General features: G+C 47.0%; 1 pseudogene; it reads left to right on the top strand.

The window, feature by feature from the left end:
* The first annotated feature begins 13,561 nt into the window (after positions 1-13,561).
* On the top strand, positions 13,562-22,873 carry LOC143828938 (disintegrin and metalloproteinase domain-containing protein 20-like; annotated as a pseudogene).
* Positions 22,874-23,573: the final 700 nt, after the last annotated feature.

The following is a 23,573-nucleotide window of genomic DNA, read 5'->3' as shown; positions in this document are numbered from 1 at the left end:
GCTTAAAGGGAAAGGGGCTTTTCCGTAGCATGATAACAACCACCCATTGGTTGTTCGTTTAATTGACGGCCAGGGGCAGGACCAAGCACAGAAAAAATCGCTTCCTTTCTAGTGATTCCTGCGAGACCGGAAACCTGTGGGGAATGAATGAAACGCTACTGGATTCCACTACAAATGCAGGTATGCTTAATGCCGAGATTCCACTATTTAAAATAGCGTTTCCGCTTTGTGGAACCAATTGGCAACATTGGTCCTTGTGCGGAAACACCCAAGGTATCTTGCCTCTACCAGAAGTCTGAAGCCTGGCTACAGCTTCTTCTTCCTCATCTTTATGCAGTATAGCCTTGCAGAAGCCAGCCCTGCTTCTGAATGGGAATATTCACCAGATGGACTTCTAGTTAACCGTAAGTACATGAGAGAGGCCAGGATGGATCAGTCCAACCCTCTGTGTCACATTTTGCAAATTCCAGGGATCATCAAGAAGTCCACCAGCAGGGCCAGAAATCAAGAAGCCCTCCCTATGATCCTAGAAGCATAGAATCGTAGAATCATAGAATAATAGAGTTGGAAGGGGCCATACAGGCCATCTAGTCCAACCCCCTGCTCAACGCAGGATCAGCCCAAAGCATCCTAAAGCATCCAAGAAAAGTGTGTATCCAGAACTGCACACAGTACTCCAGGTATGTTCTGACCAGTGCCATATACAATGGGACTATGACATCTTGTGATTTTGATGTGATGCTCCTGTTGACACAGCCCAAAATGGCATTTGCCTTTTTTACTGACAGGACCTGTTGGAGACAAATCCATGCTGACTTCCTTGGATCACCAGCTCTGTCCTTCCCTCCATTTCCTGAACATCTCCCTTTTCTTTCTTAGTTCCTCTTGAAGTTCTCTGTTCATCCAAATAGGCTTCTTAGAGCTCCTGCAGTGTTTTCGTCTTTCTGGGATAGTCACGGATTGAGCATGCAATAGCTCAATACCTCCTAAACTGGGAGGGGTAGCAACAGAAGACAGTATTAGGATACAGAATGATCTTGACATGCTGGAAAACTGAGCTAAAATGAATAAGATGAATTGCAATGGTAATAAATGTAAACCTACATTTAGGTAGGAAAAATCAAATTAATTATTACAGGACTTGTAAACAAGCCTGCTGCAGTCAGGAATACAGTGGGCGATAGTGGGGTAGTGGAGCAGGGGAGACGGACGGACGGACGGACGGACGGACGGACGGACGGAAGGAAGGAAGGAAGGAAGGAAGGAAGGAAGGAAGGAAGGAAGGAAGGAAGGAAGGAAGGAAGGAAGGAAGGAAGGAAGGAAATTCAGCTTCCCGGGCTTTCCTGTCATTTTGCAATGGTGCTATGGGCAGGAGCCTGATTCCGTGCATGGCCCATTGCAAAATAACAGGAAAGCCGGGGGGGGGGAGACCTCCCTCCCCCCCCCATGGCTTCCTGTTGGGCCGGGAAGTGCCTCTGCGAGGTGTCATGAGGGTTTCTCGGCCTGAGGGGGAAAGGAAAGACCCCCCTCCCTCCACCACTGGCTCTTGTTGGGCTGGGAAGCCTCACACTTCTTTGGTGGCGTGAGGGCTTCCCGGCCCAATGAGAATGGAGGCCCCCACCTCCAGGGCACTTGCATGTGTCCTGGAGAGCATCCCAAGCAAACTGCCAGCAGTGCCGGCAGAAACCCCCTGGCCAGCTGTGTGCGCAGAGAGTGGGTGTGGCTGGTCTGAGGCAGGGCCCATTCAGGATGGGCTTCTCTCTGCCCACTTAGCCCTTAACGAGTTATTTTAACAACGATTCCACTGTTAAAGATGGGGGAGACCTGTCTATGTGAAAAGGATTTAGGGGTCTTAGTAGACCATATACTGGACATGAGTCAGTAGTGTGGCTTGGTGGCTAAAAAGGCAAATGGGATTTTGGGCTGTATCAAAAGTATAGTGCCCAGGTGATCGTACCGCTTTATTCTGTTCTGGTTAGACCTCACTTGCTGTGTTCAGTTTTGGGCACCACAATTGAAGAAGGATTTAAGCAAACTGGAGCACATCCAGAGGAGGGCAACAAAAATGGTGACAGATTTGGAGACCAAGTCATATGAGGAAAGGTTGAGGGAACTTGTGTCATGAACCCAATTCCTGCCCTCATTGATACATTATACAAGTTGTTTATGTCCTGTTGCTCCTGGAACTCCCACTGGGTTCTGGCACCTCAGCCAGACTAGGGAGCACCACCCCTCTCCTTGGCCTCCACTTCCATTTCAAAGATTCATCCTGCTTCCGGGGCTCCCTGTTATTTCACTGCAAGGCTGCTTTCCCTGGCTTAGCAAAACAACGGATGTTTGAAACGCTTTAACACTTACCCATATCGAAGAACGCTCTCATCCTATATTCCTGTGTGAAAGCCTGATTCTCACCTTAGGCAGATCTATTGCCTATTTCCCATGGCCCAGATATATAAGCCATGCCACCCCCTTCTTCGGTGTCTCCGTCAAGGATTCTTGTCTGTGATCATATGGACTCTGGATACTGACTCTGGATACTGACTTTCCCAATAAAGACCTTTTTACTTAAAGCTTTGCCCTGAAGCCCAAGAGTGATGACTGTGTTGTGTGTTTGCTGGGCCTCAACTGCTTGGTTCCTGACAGCTTGGTCTATTTAGCTTGGAAGATGATTAAGAGGTGATACAATAGACATTTTAAAGTAATGACAGACACAAAGCTTGCTTCTCTCAGTGCTACGTAGCTCCGTCTCTTGAGCAGGCTAGCTTTTATTCGGTTTTACAGATCAAATAAACACTTTACCGCACATGTCGATGGACACAGAAGTTTGTCAAAGCTTATGGCTATGTACACATTCTGTTGCTATCAGATTTTAAGATGCTGTGTAGGTTTTGGACCTTGAGCAGAATTTCCTTGAGATCAGTGCACTGCAGGAAAACCTGTCTTTCTGGTGATTTTCCAGAGATCAGCGACTGACCTTTGGCCCTGCTCCTCACCTGGGTGTGCCCAACAGCAAAGAGCAGAGGCCAAATTTGGCAAGTAGTCTCTACATCGCATCCATTTTTAAAATAATTCTCAAGTTGTTTGAAAGCACGGGGCAGATGATCTTGAGGAATCCAGTGCTGTATATGTTTATGACATAATGACCATAGAGATGGAAGACATTGAATAAAACAACACATACTGAAAAGAAAACCACACATGATGATGGCATAATAGAAAAGTTAATTAAAAATAGAAAAATCTGGCAGCCATCTTGTGAGCCAATGTGAAAACCTATCAGTGGCTTGAAAACTATTATGTATCATGATTTGAAGTTGATCTAACTCATCTTCAATAGTTTTACTGATTTCTCTAAATTTTACTTTGCAACCCCGTTTTCCTACTATTTTGCAAAACCGTTCTTTGCTAAAAGATAATCTAAAGCTAATATAAGGTTGCATTCCTACTCTGTGCTTGAAACATTTAATAACCATGCTGAAGCCACATATTCATAGCCTGTGGAGGAAAATCATCTTTCTCTGCCGTATCAGCAGCTGCAGGCAGGGTAAATAAAAGAAGACACAGGAGTATAGCTAAGATGATGTGTAAACAGCAGCCACAAGACTTGGGTGTAGTCTCCTTTCTCTGTTGTTGCAGGACTGTACAGTGAGAGATTGGTGAGAGATTTTACATCCCCCCACTTAATCTGCTGGCTCTGTGATTGCCTGAACTGACAAACCATCTGGGTCAGCTGCAGATTGAAGTTAGAGATGGGTTTCTTCAGACCTTCATGCCACGCCATCTGTTGCTGGTTTAACACACTGTGCCAGAACCCACACCAGACCTGTTGGGGGTAGAAACAGCCACATACCCTCTTCCCCGTGTTATTAGAGGCACAGGTCCTTTCAAGGCAGGGTCTGGAAGCTCCCTGTATCAAACTAATGGAGCTGGTTGAGACTGAAAGCAAATTTCTCCTGTGGAATTTAAGGTCAATGATTAACAGCTGATAATCATAAGGAATGAGATTAGGGTTGGATGTACCACATTGAAGTGGTCCCTTAGGTTGAATACGTTTATTAACTTACCTAAGATCATATAGCAGACACCACCTGCCTGATATCTTTTTAATCACAAAAACTGAAGTAACCAGGGACCATTAATCTGCTGATTTGTCCCTCTCTTAACTGTTTTGCTACCAATTGCTTTAATGCTTGCAACTTCTCAAGTGGTAGAGGCCATTGATTAACACAAACAGGCTCCTCAGAGAGGAGGGACATGTGAGGGACAAGGCAGTAGCCTTAGACATTTAATTGAAACGGTAAGTCTAGCTGTGCTGATAGTTCATGGCCCCAGATACTGAGTTGAAGGGGAAGAATCCATGCAATGGTCACCTCTAAACTGGACTTCTGCAACTTGCTCTACGCAGGCCTACCCTTATCTTTGATCCAGAAACTACAACAGGTGCAGAACGCCATGGCAAGGATTCCCACTAAGACATCATGGAGATCTCACATCCGGCCGGCATTCCAAGAACACGGCTGGCTCCCAGTGGAATTCCAGATTAAGCTTAAGGTTTTGGTATTCACCTTTAAGGCCATACATGGTCTGAGCCCAGTGTATCTGAGAGACCGCCTCCCTGTCTATACCCCCAGAAGAACTCTACACTCTGCCACTTCCAACTGGCTGTGGATCCCTGGCCCTAAAGAGACATGTTGGACTTTTCCAGAACTTCCACAATTCCTCAGGGCTTGCAAAAGGGAATTTGCCACCAGGCATTTGCTTGAGGCCGACTGACCCATAACATCTAAATGTCCCCCCCCCCCAGACTGAGAAGTTGAACCTGCCTCGGACCAAGGGAGTGTCAAAGTTATTGTTGAAATACTATTCTAGTTGGTATGTTGTTATATTGTTATATGTCAGGATTGTAGAATCTCTGTCATAAATTAGCTTGAGTTCCTCCATGTCAGTTATATTGTTTTATACTGCTTGGCGCCTGCTTGCTCCAGGCCCTGTATCCTTGCTAGCCATAAAAGTGAATAGTTTGTTATGTTAACCTTATCACATGTTGTGGGCTCTTGGGATTGTTGTCACCTCCTCAAGGTTGTGAGAATGTATTCCTGTTTTTCTTACACATATGTCTTTTCTCTGCCTCCCCTCCCTTGGGAACTGTCAAGTTTTGAGCGGGAGAATTGTATTGATAAGCAGAGGCAAATCTGTACTCTGGTCAGATTTGACTTTTCAGTCCCTAGCGTATAGTACTTTCCAATAAAGCTTTCTTTCACTAAGAAGCCTGTTGTGAGTTTTCTGTACGTTTGACATTAAGTCAAATCTCACAACCCCTTTCGCCTGCCAGCATGCAGGACGAAGGGAACACCTATACGGAACAGGGAGAGGGCCTGGATTGGGACCTCTCCCAGAGCGATGGAGCCGGTGTGGGTCCATACAGCTCGGGCATGCTCAGGGCCGTGGAAGGAGCAACTCCTGGGCATGCCGAATTCTTGGAAAGGCACATCACCGAGCGCAGGCGTTTGTCAAAGTACGACCGCCTGACGGGGGATGAGCAGTGGCCGGATCAGCTGGGAATGCCTAGCTACGGGTTGGAGCCCGCCGGTGAGACGCGTGACTTGCAGCACAAGTTGGACAAGGTGACCAATTGGCTGCAGGACCTCTTGGGTCGGCTGGATCCAGAGGAGCAGCGAGAGACACGGCGCCTGCTGCGGGAGGTGCACGGAGGCGCCCGCGAGCCCAGTGGTCGGAGATCGGGGGATCTGCCCACCCTGCGAGAACGCGAGGACGCAGCAATGCAGGCGGCAGCCGAGGCCGAGGCCGCAGCCTTGGCGAGAGCGCGACGAGAGGAAGAAGAAGGCGAACTCGAGGGCGCAGGTGGTGCGGGTGCGGCTGAAGGCGCCGGGGCGGCCGAAGGCGCTGGAGCAGCGGCGGGAGCGGCGGCGGCGGAGGCAGCAGCGGACGTGGCCGGAGCGGAGGCGGCGGCGGCAGCAGCGGCACGAGAGGCGGCGGCGGCGCAAGCCGCGGCGGCGGCGCGAGCCGCGGCGGCGGCGCGAGCAGCGGTAGGAGTCGGTCGAGGCATGGGCCGTGGAGCGAGGGCCCCGGTGGATTGGGGCCAGGGACGACTGCCTCCCCATCTCCGGGGAGTGGAAATGCGAAGCACCTACAAATTCAAGGCTAAATTCTCGGGGACCCATCGACCTTCCCTTCGTTCCTGGTGCACCTCCAAGCCTACATGATGGACATGGGGTTCACCTTCCATGATGATGCCGAGCGCGTGCGCTTCGTGGGAGAGTCCCTGGAAGGAAAAGCCGCAAAATGGTTCATGGATTTGTACCGTTACAACCCAAGAGCCATCCGCAATTACAACCACTTCCTGACAACCATGCGCCAGATGTACGTGGAGCCGTTCGAAAAGGAGACGGCGGAGAAGAAACTCAAGGCCCTGAAGCAAGGGAAACTGACTGTGGCTGAATATGCCAGAGAATTCAAGGAGCTTTCCTCAGCAGTGCCGGACTGGACCGAGCCCCAACGTGTGCACGCGTTCGTGGGGGGCCTCTCTGGAGACTTGTCCAGCAAGTGCCTCCTCCTGGAAGACCCCCTCACGGTGGCCGGGTGGGTCCAGCTGGCTGGAGAAATGGAGAGTCGCCTGGAAAGGGCTGCTGAGTACCAAGGAATTGCCGGGAAGGCAGGGGCTAAAACCTCTACGCCCGTAAAAGCCAAGCCAAAGGCGAAGCTGGAGCCGAACGAGCGCACTCGGCGCATGGAGAAGGGGTTGTGCTTGGGTTGTGGTCAGGCTGGCCACTTCCTCACACAATGGCCATCGAAGACGGTGCCCAGTGCTAAAGCGACGGGAGGTACCCCCCCGAAAGCTTCTCCTGCCAAGAAGACGGTCCCGAAGAAAAGTGCCACGTCTCTGCTGGTCCCAGCCAGTGCCGCCGCGATTGTGGAGGAATCGGAGGAGGGCAGTGGCCAGGACGGAGAAGATCAAGCGGAGGAGCAGTCGGGAAACGAAGACGGTCTGCTGTAAAGGCGCCCCGCCAGTAGGCCTCCGACAGGGGCAAACGAGTGGTGAGTGACTCCCCTCTGATACTCTTGCCGGCAACTCTCACCAACCCTAAGTCCGGGCGGAAAGTGGGGGTTCGCTGCATTGTGGACTCAGGGTGTACCCAGACTCTAGTAAGCCCAGCACTAGCCGAGACTTTGGGGGTGGGCAAAGTGCCATTGGGTGAGCCCCTACCTATCACCCAGCTGGATGGGAAATGCGCTCCTGGGGGGGAGGCTACCGTAAAGACGCGCCCGATGGATTTGGACGTGGAGAAACATTGGGAGCAGATTCAACCCCTAGTAGCACCCCACTCAGCATTCCCGTGTGTCCTGGGGCTGGATTGGTTGAGGGAGCATGATCCCACGGTGAAGTGGAAACGGGGAACAGTGAAGTTTTCCTCGCCCAGTTGTAAGCAGCACGTTCGGCCCCAGCCCCCCCTAAACGACCGAGTCGTGGCCGCGGTGGGGTCCACCGGGGGAGCGGCCATCCCACAGGAGTATCGAGACTTCGCAGATGTGTTCGCTGAAGCTGAGTGTAATCAGCTTCCCCCCCACCGCAAAACTGACTGTGCCATCGAGTTAAAGAAAGGGGAGCCCCTTCCTAAAGCCAAACTTTATTCGATGAGCCCGAGGGAGATGACTGAACTCAGGGAGTTTTTGGACAAAAACCTAGCCCGGGGGTTCATCAGACCCGCCACTTCGCCCTTGGCGGCCCCGGTCCTTTTCGTGAAAAAGAAAGACGGGTCTTTGCGCCTCTGCACGGACTACAGAGGGCTAAATGCTGTTTCCACTTGCAATGCCTACCCGTTGCCATTGATTAAAGACTTGCTGGGTCACTTGGGGAAGGCACGGATTTTTACAAAATTGGACTTGAGGGAAGCCTATTACCGGGTCCGAATAAAAAAAGGGCATGAATATTTAACTGCCTTTAACACCCCCCTGGGCCAATTTGAGTATATAGTCATGCCGTTCGGCCTCGCCGGCGCTCCGGGCGTGTTCATGAACATGATAAATGAAATTATGCATGATTTATTGTATCAGGGGGTGTTGGTGTACATTGATGATATTTTGGTGTATTCTGAGGATGTGGGCAAGCATGCCAAATTGGTCCGCGAGGTGCTCCGCCGCCTGCGGAAGCATCAGTTGTTTGCTAAACTTTCCAAGTGTGAGTTTCACCAGAATGCGGTGGAATTTCTGGGTTTCCGGGTCTCCCAAGCGGGAATTGAGATGGACCCAGGCAAGGTGCGGGATTTGCTGTCCTGGGAACCACCCCGCACGCGGAGACAGCTGCAAAGTTTCTTAGGATTTGCAAACTTTTACAGAACGTTCATCCCCAGTTTTGCCAAAGTGGCACTGCCTCTCACTGACTTGTTAAAAACAAAAAAAGGGGGGGAAACGGCGAGCCGCCCAGGTGCCCCACTCCAGTGGACCCCCCAGTGTCAGGAAGCTTTTGAGAATCTGAAGCTCTTGTTTACCTCTGAGCCCGTGCTGGCTCATGCCGACCCCGCTAAGCAATTCACCGTGCAAGTAGATTCCTCGGATGTGGCAATGGGGGCCGTGATCCTACAAGAGGGGGATGATGGGAAATTGCACCCGTTGGCCTATTTGTCAAAAAAATTCTCCGGGGCAGAACGAAACTGGGCGATTTGGGAAAAGGAGGCGGCTGCAGTAAAATTGGCCTTAGCCACCTGGAGGCATTGGTTGGAAGGGTCCGCCGTCCCCTTTGTAGTTTGGACAGACCATAAAAATCTTCAGGCGCTCAAGCAGCCCCGCTCGCTCTCAGCGAAACAAATGCGGTGGGCGGAGTTTTTCTCTCGCTTCAACTTCTCTCTCAAGCATCTGCCGGGCAAAATGAACTTTTTGGCGGACGCTCTTTCTCGCTTGCCCCAGTATAATAGCAAGCGCGACCCATTGGTGGACACAGTTTTTACCCCCGCCCAACTGGGAATGGCCGCAGTGACGCGCAGTCAAACCAAGCAGAGAAATTCAATCCCGGGTGGGTGGGTCCAGAAAGAGGTGTCACAGGACACTGAATTTGGTTCCCTCCGCCCCGACCTAACTGAGAAGGGGGGCCTGTTTTTTAAAGGGGAGCGTCTCTATGTCCCGGTGGCGGCGCAAAGGGACGTTTTGAAACTGTGCCACGATGCAAAAACCGCTGGACATTTTGGTTTTGTAAAAACTCTGCACCTGGTCAGGAGACATTATTGGTGGCCAACCTTGCGTTCTGATGTGGAAAAGTACGTACAGGGCTGCCCCACATGCATCGTCTCCAAACCTGCTGGCGGGAAGAAAAGGGGGTTGCTGCAGCCCCTGCCCACCCCCTCCCGCCCGTGGGCCGATGTCACCATGGATTTTATCATGGACTTACCCCCCAGCCAGGGGAAAACTGTCATCTGGGTAGGGGTGGATGCATTTTCCAAGCAAGCCCACTTTATCCCCTGTGCTGGCCTACCTTCAGCGGCCAAATTGGCCTCGATGTTTGTGACCCACATAATACGCCTACATGGGATCCCAAGGCGCCTGCTCACGGATCGGGCCCCCCAGTTCGTTGCCAAGTTCTGGCGGGAGCTCCTGAGACTGTTAGGGGTGGAACAAGCTTTAACATCTGGCTACCATCCTGAATCCAATGGCCAGACTGAAAGGGTGAACCAAATTCTTGAACAATACTTGCGCTGTTTTATCAACCATCAACAAAATGACTGGGTTGCCCTGTTGCCGCTAGCTGAGTTCGCCTATAACAATGGGGCCCATGCATCCACGGGTGTGTCACCTTTTAAGGTGGTGTATGGAACAGATTTGGTGGCGGCCCCCACATGGGAGCTGAGGTCGTCCGAAGCCCCAGAAGTCACCAAATGGGCAGAAACCATTAGTGCTGGTTGGCCTGTAATCGTTTCAAGTCTCAAGGACGCTAAACAGGCTTACAAAACCCAGGCTGACAAGAAGCGGGCACCTGCGCCCGCGTGGAAAGTGGGGGACCTGGCTTATTTGTCCACAAAGAACCTGCGCTGCCAGCAAAAGTCCAAGAAACTTGGTCCTAAATATGTGGGGCCCTTCCCTGTTGTGAAACTTATCAATGCTGTAACTGTGGAACTATCTTTGCCAAAAACTTACAGGAATGTACATCCGGTTTTTCATTCCAGCCTGCTGCGGAGAGCCCCTGTTCCAGATGCGTGGCACCCCCCACTGTCTACACCGGTGCCAGTCTACATCAATAAAGACACTCACTACGAAGTCAACCAAATTTTGGACTCTCGTGTGCACAAGGGTCGCCTCCAATACTTGGTAGATTGGAAGGATTTCCCTTCAGGGGACAAGGAGTGGGTAGAGGCAGAGAATGTGAAAGCACCTCGCCTTCTCCGGGCTTTCCACCGAGCATTCCCTGATTGCCCCCGCCCTGTTGATGCCGGCTAGGGTGGGGGAGGTCCTTGTTAGTGTGGAGGGATGTCAGGATTGTAGAATCTCTGTCATAAATTAGCTTGAGTTCCTCCATGTCAGTTATATTGTTTTATACTGCTTGGCGCCTGCTTGCTCCAGGCCCTGTATCCTTGCTAGCCATAAAAGTGAATAGTTTGTTATGTTAACCTTATCACATGTTGTGGGCTCTTGGGATTGTTGTCACCTCCTCAAGGTTGTGAGAATGTATTCCTGTTTTTCTTACACATATGTCTTTTCTCTGCCTCCCCTCCCTTGGGAACTGTCAAGTTTTGAGCGGGAGAATTGTATTGATAAGCAGAGGCAAATCTGTACTCTGGTCAGATTTGACTTTTCAGTCCCTAGCGTATAGTACTTTCCAATAAAGCTTTCTTTCATTAAGAAGCCTGTTGTGAGTTTTCTGTACGTTTGACATTATATTGATATTGATAGTGTTGTATGTTTTATGTAAACCGCACAGAACTGTAGTGATGGGTGGTATAAAAATCTAAATAAACAAACATCTAATAAAAATAAACAAAATCTAAATAAATAAACAAACAAACCAAGGGTCAGATATGAACATGTGATGTAGACACAGTAGGGTTAATAACCTGAATCCAGCAAGTGCTTTGCCACGCTGTACGACTGCCTCCAATTCCCCAAAGTTGCTTGACTGATGTAGTTTCCTAAGCTGATGGTCACTCACCTGCATGAATCACTGTAACATCAGCTCCTGTATCCAATAGGCCTGTGAAGGTATAATTCTCTAGTCTTATTGTTAACATTGAGCGTTTAAGTGCCAATAAATTGTGTGTGTGCTACCAGAGTACTTATCTCATGAATATTTTCTGGAAAACTAAGCAGCACTGTAGGGATTAAAACCAATTGGTCTGGAAATTCCCCTTTTCAAGTTTCTATGGCAAATTTGTCCAGAGTTACACATGTAAGGGGCCAAGAAGATCTGCTGTTATCATTCCCGGAATGACAAAAATTCCTTTGCGCCCTGCGAGGGTTCTTGGGAAAACTATCCCAATGTGCTATGAGATGAGAGGCCCACAAACCTTGAGTGTCAATTGTGTGAACTTCTCCAGTGAGTTGGAAGTCTACTGAGGTCTGCAAAACCAAATCCATATATAGAGCTCTCTTTTCTAATTCAGGAGTTCTTGAATTCAGGAGTGCAGTGGGTATGTCCTTATTTGGTCCTGGGCTAAGGGTGGGCCCGATGGGCTGTTTCCCTGACCAGAATGATTCTGGCTTCTACACTGATTAGTCCAGTGAAAATCTTGGCCACATTTTGGGCATTTTTTGGAGGGGTGTTTAACATCCCTCCCAACTGAGTGTTATTCCTTTTGAAAGTGACCCCGCTTGCCACATTTAAAGCATTTCCCAGCCAGGCATTGGCCTGCTATAAAAGCTGTAGCCAGTAAGTTCATTTTATGTGATTGGGTGCCAATGTCCTGACAAACCTTTATCACTTCTGCAAGACCAAACCCAGCCGTGGACAATCAGCATTTGCATTATCTTTAGCCAGTTTGAGCAACAACTTGCGGCAGCTGCAGGATTATCAATTTGCCTCTGAACTGCTTCCTGGAGTCTATTGACAAAATCTACAAAAAGCTCAGGGGATCCATGCCTGATAGTGGCAAGGCTCTTTGCAGGCTTTCACATCATGGGAAGCTTGAGAAATGTCACATAAGCACATTGTGAGCTAATGTTTAAAGTTGCCTCTGGGACAAGAGCCTGTTGTTGCAGTGGCATAACCACCCTCTTCAAAGAGTTCATCCCCTGTCATGTCAGCATGAGCCTGGGCGTGAGCTATTTGTTTAAATTCACTTTCCAATACCACATATTGTGCAGGAGAACGCAGCATCCTTATCAGCTGCTTTCAGTCTAATGGTAACATAACATATCCATTTCCAATAGCCTCAATCATGCCTTTAACATAAGAACTATGAAGCCCTGTGTCGGTTACTGCTTTATGCAGCTCCCTAATTACTGAGTAGGGCAAGGCAGAGTAATTAACAACTTGCTGCCCCTCTGCATTTTGATCAGCTAGTTATCCTGCTGAAAGATGGACTAGATCAGTGGTCCGCAACCTTTTTCGGGTTGTGGATCGGTGGGGGGGAAGACAATCCGGGCACCGCACATGCTTTGAGACTTCTTAAAGTAGAGATTAGAGGTGTTTAAAAACCAACTCTTCTTGTAGCAACAACATAACCACATCTTCTAGTTCCTATTGCAGCATTGCTTCTTGATTACTCAAAGTCAGCTCTGTGTTGCCTTCTCTGGCCTTGTTCTTAAGTGTCCAGGTTCCTATTAGCACCCTGTTCCTTATTCAAGATTCTTTATTCAAATTCCTTATCCAACCCCGATTCTTCCAATCATTTTGAAAGAACCGCAGTTTACCTCATTATCACTCAAAAGTCTACTGAACCTGAATCCTAATTTCCTACTGTTTTCCAAGTTCCATGGCTGCCCCCAAATGAATGGTATAATCAGGGTTCTGAACCTCTAGTACAGTGGTTCTCAACCTTCCTAATGCCGCGACCCTTTAATACAGTTCTTCATATTGTGGTGACCCCCAATCATAAAATTATGCGTTCTTTCACAGAAATTAAACTGAAACTGACCAATGGTGTGAAGATCCATTGTTCATGATTCTATATAAATTGGATTTTTTTCCCGGGGTTTCCCAGTTCAGTTCTGCCTCTACCACCATGCTGATCTCGCTCTATTCAGCTGCTCCAGACAGACGAACACTCGATCTCGATCTACCCCGAAAGGCTGTTGTGTAGATGCCTCCCCCCCCCCGGCCAAGCTGCTTGCCCTGCTGTGACCCCTGTGAAAGGGTTGAGAACCACTGCTATAGGATGTTTGAGATAATTTGTTTGGATTTGGCACCCTAGCCCTAGCCCTAGCCCTAGCCCTAATCTGTGCTGAATATTCAATAGGAAATTTCTGATTGTGCACATTATGAGAAAACCTTTCCTCAACCTTCATTTCTTTCCTCCATCATTCCTAATATAGTCTGTTGAACTGACACACAAAGCTCCACCCTCATTCCACAGGCTGCCCTATAAACAGTTTCCATGGTTATTCTGTGTATTGGAAGAAGATGTGTCCTCTACTCTAGTTTCTCTCCTCCTGCAACTGGCCACAAAGACCTTTTCTTTTCTTTTTCTTTTTTTTGATGACTAACATAAACTGGTTAGCCTACCAAATTAGTATTCCTACTGTGAAAATGACTCATGTTCTCTCCTGGTTGTTAGTGCTGCTCTTGAGGAGTGCCCTGAAAGAGACTGCTGGCCAAAAGCCCCCTCCAGGGTTTAGGTATGCCTCTTATGAGGTGATCATCCCACAAAGACAGGCCCCCAGATATGGGCACAAAGAACCCCAGCAGATGAACTACCAGATAAAGATAGAAGGGAAGAGCCACCTGGTCTACCTCAGGCAGAAGAGAGCCTTTGTCCCCAAACACTTCCCCGTTTTCACTTACAGCACGGAGGGGGCTCTGCAGGTGGACTATCCGTTCATCAGGGATGACTGTTTCTATGACGGTTTTGTACGTGGCATGCCCGTCTCTTCGCTTGCCATTAGCACTTGTTCAGGAGGCCTCAGAGGTGTTTTGCAAGTCGAGAATAAGTCCTATGAAATTGGACCTGTCCCAGCATCTGCTACCTTTCAACATGTGGTGTATCGACTCGAAGAAGAGGAAGGGGCCATCCGCATGAGGTGTGGCCTGACAGAAGAAGAGAAACTTCGACAGTCAGCCATGATCAAACGCACCTCGAATGTAACAACTGCCAGGTTTCAGGACAAACCCTGCTGGACACATTTAATGTATGCAAAGCTTGTCATTGTGGTGGAACATGAGCGGTATGTTCAGTTTGGGAGAAATGAAACTGTTATTGCTTTGAACATGCAGAATGTCATCCATCTTACCAATTTATGGTATGTTCCAATTGGTGTTGAGGTATCCCTTGTTGGACTGGAAATATGGTCTCAAAGCAATCTCATAAGTATTTCCCATGACATTGATACTCTTCTTGATGATTTTAATAGTTGGAGGATGAAAAGTCTGAGTTCACGTCTGCCTCACGATGCAGCCCACCTTATTGTATATAAGAATTTTGGACATATGCTGGGATTAGCATTTATTGAATCAATATGCAGTTATAGAGATTATTACAAATTAATGAAATCTGGGGAAGCAAGATGCATGTTTTTTGCTGAAGACCCAAATAAACAGTATCAATTCACACATGTGGGAACAGCGTGGTGGAACATGGTGAGCAATGTGTGGTTCAAAAGAGAACTGTAAATGGGACCCCTGTTGCCAGTCTGGCTGCAAGCTGCGTTCCGGTGTCTCTTGTGCTTTTGGGGAGTGCTGTTCCCAATGCCAGTATCTTCCAGCTGGGACTGTTTACAGGAAAAGTGTTAGTGTCTGTGACCTTCTGGAGTACTTCAATGGGAACTCAGAACGGTGCCAAGAAGATGTTCATGAACAAAATGGTGCCCCATGTGAAGGTGGTTCATACTGTTACCATGGGAACTGCTCAACTCACAGTAAACAGTGCAAAATGATCTTTGGCTCAAGAGCAACAGCTGGTTCAGAAGGCTGCTTCAGAGAACTGAACACTCGAGGCGACCATTTTGGCAACTGTGGGACTGATGGTGCTACTTATAGAAAATGTCATCAGAAGGATGTCCGGTGTGGCCGACTCCAGTGTGAAAACTTCAATACATTGCCTTCGATGGAAGGACACAACACTATCGTTCAAACACGCATTGAGAACAGTTTGTGTTGGGGCACAGATTTCCATCATGGTACAAGCATGCCTGATATTGCAGCTGTGAATGATGGCACTCCATGTTCTACAACAACAACAGTACGATTGACCTATATAAATAATTCATCAATAGAGACTGCAATCCGTTATAAAAGTTAAACAATATGTGTAGTAAAAAAAATACAAAAGTATTGCTACATAAAAATATTAAAATAATAAAACAATGTTAAAACAATGTATTGATGGAAACAATATGTTATTGTAGGCAGGGGGAAAGGGTTATAACATGTGAAGAAGAAGGGGGGAGAAACCTCAAAGGAGTTAACTGCAGGGACAGGGAATCAATACATCTTCTAGAATAATCTGTTAACCCAAGTGATAAGATGGCCTATCCATTACCCATTATTATCGTTCAGACATTCTTTCCGAGCTAATTCTAGTAGAGATGTAAAGGAATTTTGCTACCATGTTGGAAATGAGTGGGTCTTTATCCCTTAGCAAATATTTAACTAGAATGTCACTATTATGAGATGATAAGGATGAGTGTCCAGTGTAGTTGGATAGTCAAGGTAGGATTAGATGTTTTCGAGAGCTTTCATAAAAAGAACAATATAATAAGATGTGCGAAATTGTCTCAGGTCGGGAGTTATCACAGGGGCATACACTTAGCTCCAGCAGACGATTGAGAAACCTGCCCTCGAGGGCAGCTGAGGGGAATGAGTTAAAACGTGCTCTTGAGAAGGCCCAGCGGTATTTTGCTATGGAGATGTTTGTGAGATACGGAGCTGGAGTATATCCTGACCATCCTTATAGATTCTATAGATTCTAGGAAGAATTGAGAATTCCTCCTGAGAATCTATATTGAAAACACGTTGCCGTACAACAGCTTTGGCTGTTTTAAAGCCAAGTTCTATTAGATGGTTCATTTTGAGGCCCAGAGTTTGGATTTTTTTTTCAGGATTAGTCCCTTAGGATAGAGGTAGATTTTTAGCCAGTAATTGATGGTTGTCAGCCAGGCACAGGTATCTACCTTCAGAAGACCAGATTCTTGGCATAGAACAACAGTTGGTGTGCAGTTAGGTGTTTTATAAAGGTCTCTCAGAAATTTTGATTGCACTCTTTCAAGCAGCACATAGCTCCTGTAAGGACCCAATTGTGTACCATATAGGATTTGCGCTAATACCTTCGCAGAATAAAGCTTCAGGGCTCCTGGTATAAATTTGCCACCTTTGATATGAAAGAATCTAAGGATGGCTAGAGCACTTTTTTTTGCAGAATCTGTTACCGAATGTATATGGGCGTAATGGCCACCATTATATTGGAAGCTGACTCCTAAGCATCTAAAACACTTAACCTGATCAATTATGTGCCCGTCAATATACCAGCGATGTTTCTGGAACCTGTTGTTACAGTGCATTATTTTGGTTTTCTCATAGTTAATATTTAGATGTTCTTCTTTGCATGGTTGGCTTAAAATAAGCAGAGCGCGTTTAAGGCCAATTTTGGTTTGTGAAAGGATCACAGCGTCATCCGCATACATAAGGATTGGTATTTTCTTATCGTCCAGTTTAGGGGCATGGATATCAGAGTTTTGAAAGCGTTTAATTAAGGAGTCAACATAGAAGTTAAATAAGAAGGGGGCTAGGATACAACCCTGTCTCACGCCTTTCTGAGAGTTCACTGGTTTTGTTAGGTTACCCTCATTGCTAAATCTCACTTGCAATCTGGTGTCATGTAGCATGACCATCAAATGTAGCAGCCTTTTATCAATGGAGGAATTGGCCAGCTTGGCCCACAATCGGTTTCTTGGGATGGTATCAAAAGCAGCCTTGAGATCAATGAAAGCTGCATATAGGGAGCCCTTAGCTGTTGTGACATGTTTATGGATTAAGTATTGTAAGATAAGGCAGTGATCCATGGTTGATCTCCCTGGTCTGAAGCAAGTATCTTCTAAGATTTTTTCTTATTCTAACCACTTGCATAGTTTAAGGCATAGGTGTTTAGAATACAGTTTAGAGATCACATTTAACAGACTAATTGGTCTGTAGTTAGATGGTTCAGATCTGAGGCCTTTCTTGAAGATGGGTATAATTATGGCAAGTCCCCAATCATATGGGATTTGTGCAGTTTGATCTATATATGTAAAGAGTGATGCCAAAATAGGGGCCCACCAATCGATATTAGATTTTAATAGGTCAGGGGAGATAAAGTCACTGCCAGGAGCCTTACCACATTTTAATTCTTGTATCAGTTGTTTGATTTCAGATATGGCAACCTGCGGCCATTGAGGAATTGTATCTAAAGATTCAGGTGCAAAAACTTCAGATGGGGTGTCATTATACAGAACAGAGAAAAATTGCATCCATTTAGTTGTACTAATAGTATCGGATGCATGAAGGGGATCTGTCAGGAATCAGGCTGAGCCCAGCCTGTGGAGCCTCAGGTGAAAGCGCATTCGAAATCCAACAGCCGGCTGCAAATTTCAAAAGTAGCTTTATTAGGCAAAGTCCACAGTACGCTAAAGCATGCCAAGATCTTCCTAAGCAAATATCTTGATAATAACAAAGTACAGGGGGAACAAGCGGGGTAGAGAAAGCCAGTTCCCAAGCGGCCAGATGGCCAGGAGCCTTATCAAGCGGGTGGCACTTTATTGAGACTTTCAGCTGTCTCCGCAAGGACACTTACAGTAAGATTGATACATTTGGACGGAGCCTCTCCCGCTGGGAAAGGAAGGGAGTGAAGTTCTCAAAGGACAGGTTTATTGCTTTACGGCCTTGGCAAGATCCGGCCGGAGGAGGCATGGAAGTGTGAGAATATGCAGGGACGAATGGAGCCAGGATGGCATGAATCGGGGTTCATGACAGGATCTAGATTTGAATGTGAGGAGGTCAATCTCCAGAATTCTGCAGTGTTGTTGGATTTAGTGGCTTCATTGATGGTCCTCCAATTCTCCATCATCATCTCCCTCTTTTTTTTTAATAATGATTTTAAAGGCTCTTTTATTTTCCAATACTCTTGTTTTTAGCTGAGGAGATGGATTGAGTTTGAATTCATTAAGTTGTCTTAATAATTCTTTTTTAGCTACTGCACATTCTTGGTCAAACCATTTTGCTGGTTGGGGCTTAGGGTGGTGGTATTTTGAGTTGGCTTTAGAGAGCAAAGGATTTAAAGTTTGTATAAGTTCCCCATATGCAACAAGGATAGAGTCATTGTCGCTAGGGTTTGTCAATTTGGTATGAATCAGTTTGGCTTGATGAGAATTTAGCCACCCATTTACGTTATCTTTTAGCTGGCAGCTCCACTTGATTTTTTGTCTATGCAGTACGATTAAGGTGTCTAGATAGGTAAGATCCTTAAGTTTTACAGAGTTCCTATCAGGATTGCAAAATAGTGTAAGAGGTAAGTGATCACTTTCAGATCTTGAAAGTATTTCAAATTTATTTACTCTTTTTGCCAGACCTGGGCAACTGCAAAATAGTCAATGGTAGAGGATCTGGATACTGTCCAGAAGGAGAATTGACCAGGGTAGTCTCCAGGAGCTGAGCCATTTAAAATTGTAAGATTTAGTTTGTTAAAAACACGCCAGAGACAAAGACTGGCAAAATTAGCTATCGGATATAGAGATAAGCGTGATGGGAAGTACTGTTCATTTTCTGCAGGTGAGGGTGTATATTGAAATTTGTTAGCCAGTGAGTCATCTTTATGTCCTAGTCTAGCGTCTAAATCACTTCCTATAAGAGGCAGTGCAGTAGGGTATTTGTTTATGAGGGAAGTTATGAAAGACTCTACTTCCTTCCAGAGAGCCTCAATTTGGGAGTGAATACTTAGAGGTGGTAAGTATAGGTTGATACATAAGATTGTTAGTTCTTTCATGGAGAGCAGAATAGCCACTGCCCAATTGGGGTGGGGAGCTATGCTGGTGACTTGTGCCTCTAGATGGGTGGAAACTAAAATACCCAATCCTCCCGAGGGTCTTCCCCCTCTAACACTTGGGATTGCCATCTTAGTAATAGATTGATAATTGGGAATGTTAAGCTCCTCAGTTAACCAAGTTTCTTGGAAGAAAAGAATATCAAATCTTTAAACGTCCCTGCGCCGCGGACTAAATAAAGCAGTAAGGGCTTGTGGGGAGGAGTTAGGGCGGGACCCGTCCGGGATAAAAACTCGGAGAGGGCCAATCAGGAGCTGCGAAGCGAAGCAGCTCCTGATTGGCCCTATCTGAGGGCCACTCAGGGGCCAAGTGGCCAATTGGCCACTTGGCCCGTGCCGGACTCCCTGCCCACAATCCATCCCCATATGGTTCGCTGCTGGGAAAGGAGCAGGGCCCTGCTCCTTTCTCGCTGATGAACCGTTGCCCTTCCCTCCCCATCAAGACTCCCCGCGGCCTTGCATAACAATGGCCCCGCCGCCCTGCTGCCTCCCCGAATGACAGCCACTGCTGCCTCCCCGAATGGCAGCATGCCAAGCCGCTTCCCCCCCGTCTCCGCGGCCCACCACTGACCTGCTCCACCGCCAATCCGATCCGCCACGCCAGGAACGCCAACAGACAGATCCCCACACAGCTTATCCCACACCGAGCTGCTCCGCACTCCACACAACCCACCATCAGCGCGACGCCCAGCCCTCGCTGCCTGCGAGCTGCCACATCGACGCATGCCCGCAGGACCCCGTCGCTCCCCCCAAGATGGCGGCCTCACCCCCCGCCATGCCGGCGACCTCCTTGCAGCCGCCCCACGACGCTCCAAGACCTAGCACATGGCTGTGAACCTCCTGGATCGCCGCAGTCGCCCCGACGCGCCGCCAGTACTGCGCACGCTCCCTCTCCCTCCCACCATGGCGCCGGTGAGTCTCCCCCGCTCGCAACCACCCCGTCTAACGCCTAGCACCCGCTGTATTCAGCCTACAGCGGGCTTAATTTCTAGTTTTGAAATAAATGTTCTAAAGTCCAGATCTGAACACTTGTTTTGCCACCCCACTATGTTCCAACAGAGAAAAGATAGTGAGTGGGAAATCTCCTGTAGTCATTTGGCAGAACCAATACTGGAATTTATCACTGCTTTTATCATTTTGCGGAAGCAAATCATTTATGCTCTCATTATGTTGAGGTCTTCTGTCTTTTGAGGGAGTGTTAGTGGAGATAAGTGGATCGAGGGTGGAGATCTTCTCTAATTCCGCAGAAGAATCTTGAAAAATGCAACCATTCAATGGTCTCATGTCAGGATTTGTAGGATCCTTATTATGCATAGGGAAAGAGAATTTTGTGGTGTTCTTGGGCAACTCATCCCTATATGGTAAGAGTAGTGTATCCAGAGCAATGGACTTAGTTTCAAGATTTGGTGAGGGAGTGCATGTTGCATTACAAGAAGAGGATAGTTATCTTTCATTAGACACCGTTGGTTTGGAGGAAATAATATTCAGTTTTATTTCTTGCTCTTGGGGAAAGAGATCCTTGGACACATGGAGGCTCTCTCTTATGTCTTGTATTGTTGGTGTGACTAAGTTGTTACAGTCCATAAAGTCCGCGTTATCAGGAAGCTGGTTCGTCTGGATGTTGCACAGCTGGGCAGAATGAGTAATTTGTAGTTTATGTTTCACCAAATCCAACCTTTCAATAATTGCCTGCTGTTCAGGTAAAGGTAGATTCCCAAAGGTGAGCAAGAGGTGATCTTCGGTGGAGTTTTCCAAAAGATTATGTTCTTGATTAACTGGTAGAGGTTCAGTCATCTCTTCAGTTTGTATCTGGGTTTGTTTACATGTTTCCAGACGTTCGTCTGGCTGGTCCCACCTTATTAGGTCTTGTTGGGTTGAGACTTGAGGCATCAACACCTCCTGCAGGGAGTTGTTTGTCACAGAGTTTTTGGGGAACAGATCAACTACTGTGGAATTTGCAAAAACGCGTGTTGAATGAATCCCTTTTATTCTCAGCTGCCTTTTCTGTCTTTGGATAGATGAGGGGATTCTTGGGGAGCTAAATGTGAGCAGAATCTTCATTGCATGAGACTGGTAGTTAACTGATTCGAGTTCTGTGAGATCAATGGCAGAATAATTAGTTTTAAGCAGTACACTTAAGTGGTGTATAATTTCATGTTTGTTTCTCCAGCTGGGGAGCTTCCCTTTATACCTGCAAATAATCAAGAAGATTGAATTTGGTCTTAACGTCAGCTTATATTGGTTTCCTGAAGGCATAGTTGGTTTTTGACCACAATGTTGTACGTTGTTTATGGCTGTTTTGGGGGATCCGGATGAATGAGTGCGAGGTTTCACTTGTTGCAGTTTATCAACTGCAGATGTCAATTTTCCAATTTCAGGGTTTTGAGATGCGTTCTAATATCATTCATACTTCTAAAGATATAATCGACAGTCTTTGCAATCAGTTCAGTTTGGTTGTAATCCACAGGTAATGAGGGCTCCCCAGTATCAAACATTGTTTGGGGGAGTTGTTCCCTTGTAAGTCTTACTTCAGGTTCGGTGCCAATGTCAGTTGTAGCTTCACAAACAGCCAACTTATCAGACATAGTTAATTCATCCTCTGTGGACTCCTCTTGTTCACAGCACTGACCTTCGAGCGGGGAAAAGTGGTTGGCCATTCTAATGGAAAACACCTGTGTTTGTTGCTTATTAGTGTTGGTTAAAGTGAAGAAGTCTCCTATTCTTGTCTGTTTACTCTTGTGTAGGGAGTTAGTGTTTTCCTCTTGATCTTGATCCCTTGAGCGTTTACCGGGAGCCATAGTTGATTAAGGAGTGAGCGTTCTCTTGCACAGGTTGAGATTTTTAGTCATGAAAAACCCTGCGTGCTCCCGACAGAGTTAATTGAGTCACAGTTTCAAAAATAAATAAAAGCAGGAGGACGCTATCAGTCAATAGAATAAAATATATTTTAAGTCAAAGAGCCCTTTAGACTTATTGGTGTCGAGGTAACTAGAAGAAGCTTCACTGAGCGGTAGCAGCAGCTTTGTTGGCCCAATCAACAGGTAGAGTAAAAAGAAGTATTTTGTAAAATAATGCTCAGTTGTTCTTGGCAAACAGTCAACTCAGCTCACCTTGAGGTCGTTTTGATTGGCAGCTATTGCATTTTTATCTTTTATCTTAGTGGGCTTTATCATTACCAGGAGTAAAACTGTCCTCCTCGCTGTGAGGCAAATGAGCTAGTCTCATAAGGGCATTTAAAGCATGCAGTCGTACTACGAACTCTGGAGCTTGAAGTTCGCTGAGTTATTACAGAAGCAGCAGATAATAATGTAAAAAGAGTAAAACTTGCAGAGCAGCAATCAGCGCGTCCTTTCCCTCGGCGACCGGAACCGGAACGATATCATTCTACATGATATGTATTAATAGGCAATGCACTCCTATGTCTCAATGGCAGCAAAATTGTAATATGACCATGTGCCAAAATCGGCGAATATGCAACAGCCACAAAAATTGTCACTGTGATTATGGTTGGGCGCTCCCTGTACTGTCTAGATAAAGGCTATGGTGGCAGCATTGACAGCGGACCCCCTCCTCCATCCTACGTCAGTGGAATGTTAATTAGAGAACTCATAATATTCATTGCTTCTGTTACTATTTTTAGTATTGCTGGTTTTGGTGTATATTTCAAAGCCAAGTTGATGCAATGGCATAGAACATTCTGCGCATGATGCCCTCAATACAATTGACACACAAAGACAGCCAATAATAATGATAATAATATAAGTTTATTCAATAATATATACAATCTGAAATTTAGTGAGCTGGAAGGAAATAGTAACCACTATCAAATGATTTAATTCACTGAATCTCCACCTTCTAGACCAGTGGTCCCCAACCCCCGGTCCGGGGACCAGGATCGGTCCGTGGATCAGTCAGTACCGGGCCATGGCTCATTCTCCTCCCCGGCTGCTGCCTCGGGGGCTGCCCTGCCATTCTGCCACCAGCTCACCTTTGGTGCTCTCCAGCAGCCTCCATGGCTGGGGCTCCCCCTCGGCATGGCAGCATCCCCCAGCGGGCAGTGGGAAGTCAGGGGCGCTGGCAGGAAAGCAAGTGGAGCAGGGGCTCAGGCGGCAGCAGCGATGTCTCTCGGCAAAAGACTACCTTCCCCCCCCCAGGGCCTCAATAAAATTGTCACGCGTTAACCCGTCCCCAGTGATAAAAAGGTTGGGGACCACTGTGCTAGACCATAGGAGAAAAGAAAAGCAGAACCTTGAACAAATTTTGTTCCATCAAGGCCTTTCTCACAGAAATGTATATTACTTCTAGCACTGTTTGAATAAGTTAACTACTCCTGGTTTACACTGTCTGAGTTGAGGCCTCAACCAATCCCAACCAGTGATACTGAAATTATTATTGAAAGTATTTCAG

The sequence above is a fragment of the Paroedura picta genome, chromosome 2, assembly GCF_049243985.1.
Source record: "Paroedura picta isolate Pp20150507F chromosome 2, Ppicta_v3.0, whole genome shotgun sequence".
Taxonomy (NCBI): Eukaryota; Metazoa; Chordata; class Lepidosauria; order Squamata; family Gekkonidae; genus Paroedura; species Paroedura picta.
Note: the sequence above shows the minus strand (reverse complement) of the source record. Positions and strands in the feature narration are given on the sequence as shown.